The sequence below is a fragment of the Nicotiana sylvestris genome, chromosome 12, assembly GCF_000393655.2.
Source record: "Nicotiana sylvestris chromosome 12, ASM39365v2, whole genome shotgun sequence".
NCBI classification, from domain to species: Eukaryota; Viridiplantae; Streptophyta; class Magnoliopsida; order Solanales; family Solanaceae; genus Nicotiana; species Nicotiana sylvestris.
In genome coordinates, this window is record NC_091068.1 from 162,675,067 (window position 1) to 162,683,585 (window position 8,519).

An 8,519-nucleotide genomic window follows, 5' to 3' on the forward strand; every position below is an offset into this window, starting at 1 on the left:
AAAAGAGGTACACCATACTCCCTTAGAACCGCAAAATTTTACCTTGCTAAATCTTGTTGGAACCGTTGAAACTTGTAGGATATGATCTTAATGTCTTTGAGAATGAAAGGTTGAAGAATTATAAGGATGGATCACGTTCTGGTTATAGTTTCTTTTGGTTAAAGACGTTTTTTATGTTTTTTTTGGTTGAAAGCTTACTAATGGTGTCTTATTTTGTTGAAAGAATGAAGGAATCCTTATAGTCTTTAGTCCATGAAATGAATGGATTGAAAGAATGAAAGAAGCCTTATAATATTTAGTCCATAAAATGAATGGACATTATGCCACCTTAACAAGAATGACGCTTAGTCATTTCCTTAGCTAGCTGCCACGTTATTTTTGGGTTGTGTAATCTCATAATTTATTTATTAATTAGGTAATATTCCCCTACCCGCATAATTAAAAATCATCTCAAATTACTTAAAATTATACTTATTTTTAATATACTTTATACATCATATTATCACGGTCATATGATACCTTTTATGGTACTAGTCCATAAGTATCGGGTATTACAACTCAGACCGTATTTTATCCCAAATCGACAACCTTCAACGAAACTCATTTTCTTTAATTCGTGTACCCTTTATTCTTTATGACAATTACTTATTGCTTGTTATAAATAACATAAATATGCTAATCTCAAGATAATATCATCCCCGAGTCTACGTCAATTAACTAAAGATAAAACTTTAACGTATAAGAAACGCAAGATGTAACATCCTTCCTGTGACGACCTGACCGATTGTCTTACGAATTTACTACCTGATCCGCTATTAACTGCTTTCCTCATGTTTATTTCTGCTATTGTGATTTTCCAGGATGTTCGGTTGTGAGTTTCAGAGAGTTTTGGGAGATTTAGCCCCTAAATGAGAGCTTAAGTGTTGGAAAGTTGACTGTAGTCGGAACAATGTGAAGACGACCTCAGAATGGAAATCTGATGGTTCCGTTAGCTCTGTTGGGTAATTTTGAGCTTAGGGACGTGTTCAGATTGTGTTTTGGAGGTCCGTAGCTAATTTAGTCTTGGAATACGAAAGTCGAATTTTTGAAGTTTTCCGGTTCGATATTGAGATTTTGATTCGAGGGTTGAAATGGAATTTTGGAAGTTGAAGTAGCTCCGTAGTGTTGAATGTGACGTGTGTGCAAAATTTCAGGTCATTCGGACGAGGTTTGATAGACTTTTTGATTGAAAGCGTATTTCTAGAGTTTTGAAGTTCTTAGGCTTGAATCCATGGTTGATTCGTCATTTCGATATTGTTTTAGGTGTTTTAAGGATTGGTATAAGTTTGAACAGTGGTATTAGACTTGTTGGTGCTTTTGGTTGAGGTCTCGGGGGCCTCGGAATGATTTCTTATGGTTGATGAAAGGATTTTGGAATTTAGAGTTGCAGCTTCAGCTGCTGATTTTCTGTCATAACCGCATCTGCGGTTTAGGCCCCGCAGGTGTGGCTAAGTGGCCGCAAAAGAGAGTTTGTGTAGAGCTCCAGGTTTTTGTAGATGCAGTTGGGTTTTCACAAATGCGGTGTCGCAGATGCGGCCAAGCAACTGCAGATGCGGACCCAGCCCGTTAAGTGACTTTTAGCACCTACGATGCATTCGTCCGCAGGTGCTAGACCGCAGGTGCGCTCCTTTGACCGCAAATGCAGTAATAACTGGGCAAAAATATGAAATTTTGAGGGTTTGGTTTCAAAAGTTGGAAATTCGATTTGGAGCTTGGGCGAGGGAGATTTTGATAGGAAATTGAAGAGGAGATCATTGAGTAACAATTCATTAACCCTTTCTAGTTATATTCCATCAATCTATAGTTAGTTTCACCATTTAATTTCGGATTGGAGATGTAAATGGGGGGGGGGGGAAATTGGAAGAAAGTTCTTAGACATAGAATTCGACTTTTGATTGGAAATTTGAACTTAGATTTGGATAATTTTGGTATGCATGAACCTTGAGAGTATGAGGTTCTGAAAATATAAATTTTACCCGATTCCGAGACGTGGGCTCGAGGGTCGTTTTGGTCATTTTATCTAATTTCGCGTATTAGCTTAGAAATTCTTTGTAGAATCAGTTACTTGAAGTTTTATTTAGATTATGCAATTGAATTGAATAGATTTGGGTCATTTGGTGTCGAGTACTCGTGGCAAAGACATGGTTTCAAGTTGAGTTTTGAGCTGGTTCGAGGTAAGTGGTTTGTCTAACCTTGTGTGGGGGACCTTCCCCTTAGGATTTGGTATATCTGATGTTTGAAATGCCTTGTACATGAGGTGACGAGTGCGTACTTGAGCTAATTGTTGAAAATCCATTTTTAAGTAATTCAATTGTGTTCCTTTTCTATTTTCATTTTTCTTACAATTTAAACCTGCTGTTAACTTAGAAAAAGCATGTATAAATTGACATAACTGTTTATTTGCTTAAACTACTTTAATTAAATTATGTGAAGCATGTTAGATTAGAAGTACCTGTTTACTTGATACGAAATTGAGCTTAATTGAGTATTCTTGGGTTGCTGCTGTGTGTTTTACTTTGGGACTACGGGATGGCATCTCGGGAGATCCCCTATACGTATTTATGATTTGAGCTGAGGTGTAGGATACCGAGAGATCCCTAGCACGTATATTAAGGATACCAAGAGATTCTTGTTATACCAAGAGATCCCTAGCATATATTGAGGATACCGAGATATCCTCGGGATACCAAGAGATCCCTGACATATATTGAGAGTACGAAGAGATCCTCGGGATACTGAGAGATCCCCGGTTATTTCCTTGTGATTGTTTTTACCTCTGTTTCACTTATTGAATTCCTTGTTTTCTTGTGTTAAATTCTTAGTGTTAGTTTTCGACTGTACTGCTTATTTTATACTGTCATATCCTATATTTTTATTTTATCTCAGTAGGGCCCTGACCTTCCTCATCACTACCCGATCGAGGATAGGCTTGACACTTACTGAGTACTGCTGTGGTGTACCCATGCCCTTTCTGTGCATGTTTTTCATGTGCAAATCCAGGTACCTTGACTCAGACTTACCATTCTTGAGGCGAGGCAACCCTTCAGAGACTTCAAGGTATATCTGCCTCGTCCGCAGATCGAGGAGTCTCTTTCTATTCTGGAGTTAGAGCACTGTGTAATATCCGTAGCTTATGATTCATGGGTTTTCGTGATTTTGGTATATATATATATATATATATATATATATATATATATATATAAGAGTTATATTTTGTATGCCTAGCGACACTTTTAAAATGTTGTTTTATTACATTATTTCTGTTTTAAATTATATTCTTCCGCAAATTGGTTTGTCTTCCGCAATTTAGGCTTACATAGTCATAGAGACTAGGTGTCGTCACGATGGTTCACGAATGGCGAACCGGGGTTGTGACAAGTTGGTATTAGAGCTCTAGGTGCATAGGAGCCATGGATCATAAGCCGGTTTATTAGAGTCACGTTGATCGGTACGAAGACGTCTGTACTTATCTACGAGAGGCTATGTAACTGTTGGGAAAAATTCCACTTCATTTGATTTCCTTGTCGTGCGATATTTTGACAACATAATTCTAAACTTTTGTCTTCTATTCTCTCACAAATGGTGAGGACACGCGCTACTCGAGATGATCAGGCACCCGTGCCCCCTACTGTAGCCGTCAGAGGCCGGGGCCGGGGTAGAGGCTGAGGATACACACGTGGTGCAGCCAGAGCACTGCGTGAGCTGCCGCCGAGGTACCACCAATAGTTCTTGCCAGATTCCGGGCACCTGACTCGCCTACTGCTACTACTACTACAACTCTTCAAGAGACTCTAGCACTATTCATGAGCATATACACCACTCTGGCTCAGGCAAGGTTGCTTCCCCTTGCTGCAGCTACATCTCAGGATAAAGGAGGAGCACAAACTTCCGCTACCCGCACTCCTAAGCAGCGAGTGGATGTTGAGCAGGTCCCTGAGATTATTCCTGTACCTCCTGCAGTGCCAGTTTAGCCTGAGGACAGGGCAGCGACTTCCGAGGATGAGTAGGTGAGGCTTGAGAGGTTCAAGAAGTACAAGCCTCCTATTTTTAGCGGTCTAGCATCGGATGATGCTTTGGGATTTCTAGGCGAGTACTACCGCATTCTTCATACCATGGGTATATCAGGATCGAGCGGGGTTTCCTTCACTACTTTCTAGTTTCGAGGAGGCGCCTATGAGTGGTGGCATACCTATGAGTTAGACAGTTCGGATGAGGCTACTTCATTGAGTTGGACTCAGTTTTTAGATCTGTTCCTGAGAGAGTATGTTCCTCAAAGCCTCAGGGATGCATGGCGCACAAAGTTTGAGCATTTGCACCAGTGTGCTATGACTGTCTCAGAGTATGCTGTTCGTTACACTAGTTTGGCTAGACATGCCCTAGCCTTGGTTTCTACTATTCGCGAGAGGGTTCGCCAGTTTATTGAGGGGCTTATTCCCAGTAGGGGTCTAACATGACTCGTGAGTTAGAGATGGACATTTCTTATCAACAGGTGCTGAGCATTGCTAGGAGGATTGAGGGTATGCATGCTAGGGAGAGAGAGGAGAGGGAGCCAAGAGGTCTCGAGAGTCGGGCCATTTCTCTGGTGCGTGTGCCCCAGCAGTTGGTCGTCATGGTAGGGGTTATATGATTCACCCTGTTCATTCATCTCTTCCAGCAGCCAGTGGTATTCTAGCTCCTCCTAGACCTCAGGAGCCTTATTATGCACCTCTAATATCTAACGTGCCTCCTATGTAGGGTGCTTTTAGAGGTCAGTCCAGCAGACCTGGCCCGAGCCAGTTACAACCACCACGTCCTCCTAGAGCTTGTTTTGAGTGTGGTAACACACGCCATGTGGTGGGGATTGCCCAAGACTTAAGAGGAGTGCACCTTCATAGACTTCTCAGCCACATCGTGCCCCATATAGTTCTCAGGCCATGGTTATAGCTCCAGTTACTACCCCACCTGCTTAGTCAGCTAAAGGTGGAGGTCGGGGAGTAGAGGTCTTATAGAGGGGGAGGCCAGGCCAGATACTATGCCCTTCCTACCGTACCAAGGCTGTTACCTATGATTCTGTCATCACAGGCATTATACTGGTTTGTCATAGAGATGTATCGGTTCTATTTGATCCAGGCTCCACTTACTCTTATGTGTCTTCTTATTTTGCTTCGCATTTGGGTGTACCTCGGGATTCTTTGAGTTCCCCTATTTATGTTTCTACTCTTGTGAGAGATTCTCTTGTTGTGGACTACATTTATCGGCCGTGTTTGGTTGCCCTAAGTGGTTTCAAGACCAAACCCCATTTACTGTTGCTCAGCATGGTAGATTTTGATATTATCTTGGGCATGGACTGGTTGTCGCCCCATTATGCTATTCTTGGCTGTCATGCCAAAACCTTGACACTAGCTATGCCAGGTGTACCACGTGTTTAGTGGAGGGATACTTTAGATCACACTCCTAGTAGAGTTATTTTTTTCTTAAAGCTTATGATATGGTTGAGAAGGGGTGTGATGCGTATTTAGCCTATGTGAGAGATGTTAGTATTGATACCCCTTCGGTTGATTCAGTTCCAGTAGTACGGGATTTTCCCGATGTGTTTCGAGCTGATCTTCCAGGCATGCCGCCTGATAGAGATGTTGATTTTGACATTGATCTGTTATCAGACACTCAGCCCATTTCTATTCCTCTGTATCGTATGGCTCTTCCGAAGTTGACGGAGATGCAGGATTAGTTACAACAATTGCTTGATAAGGGTTTTATTCGGTCTAGTGTATCACCTTGGGGTGCTCCTGTCTTGTTTGTGAAGAATAATGATGGTTCTATGTTTATATGTATTGATTACCGCCAGTTGAACAAAGTTACAGTGAAGAACCATTATCCTTTGCCTCGTATTGATGATCTGTTTGATCAACTTTAGGGCGCATGAGTGTTTTGTAAGATTGACTTGTGCTCAGGTTACCAATAGTTGAAGATTCAGGAGCCAAATATCTCGAAGACTGCTTCAGGATTCGGTATGGTCATTTCGACTTCCTTGTCATGTCATTTGGGCTGACCAATGCCCCAGCAGCTTTAATGCACTTGATGCACAGTGTGTTCCGGCCGTATCTTGACTCGTTCGTCATTGTCTTTATTGATGATATTCTGGTGTATTTCCGGAGTCGTGAAGATAATGAGCTGCACCTGAGGACTATGCTTCAGACTCTGAGAGGGAAGCAGTTATATGCTAAGTTCTCGAAATGTGAGTTTTGGTTGGATTCAGTGGCATTCCTAGGCCATGTGGTATCGAGTGAGGGCATTCAGGTGGATCCGAAGAAAATTGAGGTCGTGCAGAGTTGGCCCAGACCATCCTTAACTATGGAGATCCGCAGTTTCCTTAGCTTGGCGTGTTACTATCATTGTTTTGTTAAGGGGTTTTCATCAATTGCATCCCCTATGACCAGACTGACCCAAACGCGTGCTCCGTTCTAGTGGACGGAGGAGTGTGAGGTGAGATTTCAAAAGCTCAAGACAACTTTGACTACAACCCCAATTTTGATACTGCCTACAAGTTCGGGGTCTTATACGGTCTATTGTGATGCCTCGAGGATTGGCCTCGGAGCGATGTTGATGCAGGACGATATGATGATTGCCTACGCGTCCAGACAATTGAAGATACATGAGAAGAATTATCCTGTCCACGACCTTGGGTTAGTTGCCATTGTTCAGGCCCTGAAGATTTGGTGTCATTATTTATACGGGGTTCCCTATGAGATTTATACTGACCATTGGAGCTTGCAACACCTGTTCAAGCAAAAGGATCTAAACTTGTGCTAGAGGAGATGGTTAGAGTTGCTGAAGGATTATGATATCACTATTTTATATCACCCGGGCAAGTCCAATGTGGTGGCCAATGCCTTTAGTCTCCGGGCAGAGAGTTTGTGGAGTTTGGCTTATTTACCAGCATTAGAGAGACCTATGGCGATGGACGTTCAAGCCCTAGCCAGCAATTTGTGAGATTGGATCTTTCGGAGCCCAGTCGGGTTCTAGCCTGTGTGGTTTCTCGGTCTTCCTTATTTGATCGTATTAGAGAGCGACAATATAATGACTCTCATTTGCTTGTCCTCAAGGACAAGGTTCAACACATTGATGCCAGAGATGTGACTATTGGTGATGTTGGGGTATTGAGGATGCAGGGTCGGATTTGTGTACCCAATGTTGATGGTGAGTTGATTCTAGAGGAGGCCCATAGCTCGCGGTATTCTATTCATTCGGGTTCCACAAAGATGTATCAGGATTTGAGTTCTGACAGCGGCTTCTTCTGTTGTGGAACTTGCTCTCTCAATTCGACTAACTCTGGGTCCTCATACTGCCTCTCCTTTACTTCAGCTATGAGAGATGATTTTGCAATATTTTGGAGTACAACTCCTCCATTACCAGAGTCTACTAACCGAACCCCCACAAAAGTCAATTGATGAATCTCTCTAGTTAATTGTCTTTTCTTGGCCTCTACATGTGATAAGCTACTCATGGATCGACGACTTAAGGCATCTGCTACCACATTGGCTTTCCCTGGATGGTAGAGAATACTAACATCGTAATCTTTTAATAACTCAATCCATCACCTTTGTCGCAAATTCAACTCTTTTTGCTTGAAGATATATTGCAGGCTTTTATGATTTGTGAATACATCAACATGAACACCATATAAATAATGCCGCCATATCTTAAGTGCATGGACAACCGCAACTAATTCGAGGTCGCGAGTTGGATAATTCCGTTCATGCTTCTTTAACTGCCTTGAAGCATACGCAATTACCTTCCCATGTTGCATTAGGACACATCCTAACTCGACACCTGAGACATCACAATACATGGTATAACCATCTGGACCCTCTGGAAGTGCTAGAACTGGTGCTGAGGTCAACCTATTCTTAAGCTCTTGGAAACTTTTCTCACATGCCTCTGTCCACTGAAACTTGGTTTTTTTCTGTGTCAACTTCATTAATGGTGCTGAAAGAGAAGAAAAACCCTCTACGAACCTCCAGTAGTATCCTGCTAAGCCTAGAAAGCTACGAATCTCTGTCGAAGTGGTAGGTCTAGGCTAGGATTTCACAGCCTCAATCTTCTAAGTGTCTACCTTTATACCTCCATCGGATACAATATGCCCCAATAACGTTACAGACTTCAAACAAATCTCACACTTAGAAAACTTAACATATAATTTATTATCGCAGAGGTCTTGGAGTACCGCTCGCAGGTGGTCCATATGTTCATCCTCTAAACGTGAATAAACTAGAATATCTTCAATAAAGACTATCACAAACCATTCTAAATATGGTCGGAATAGGATATTCATCAAGTCCATATATATGGCAGGTGCATTCGTCAATCCGAAGGACATGACAAGGAACTCGAAGTGGCCATATCAAGTCCTGAAGGCTGTCTTGGGAATATCTTTCTCCCAAACTCTGACCTGGTGGTACCCCGACCTCAAATCTATTTTTGAAAAGCATCTAGCTCCCTGT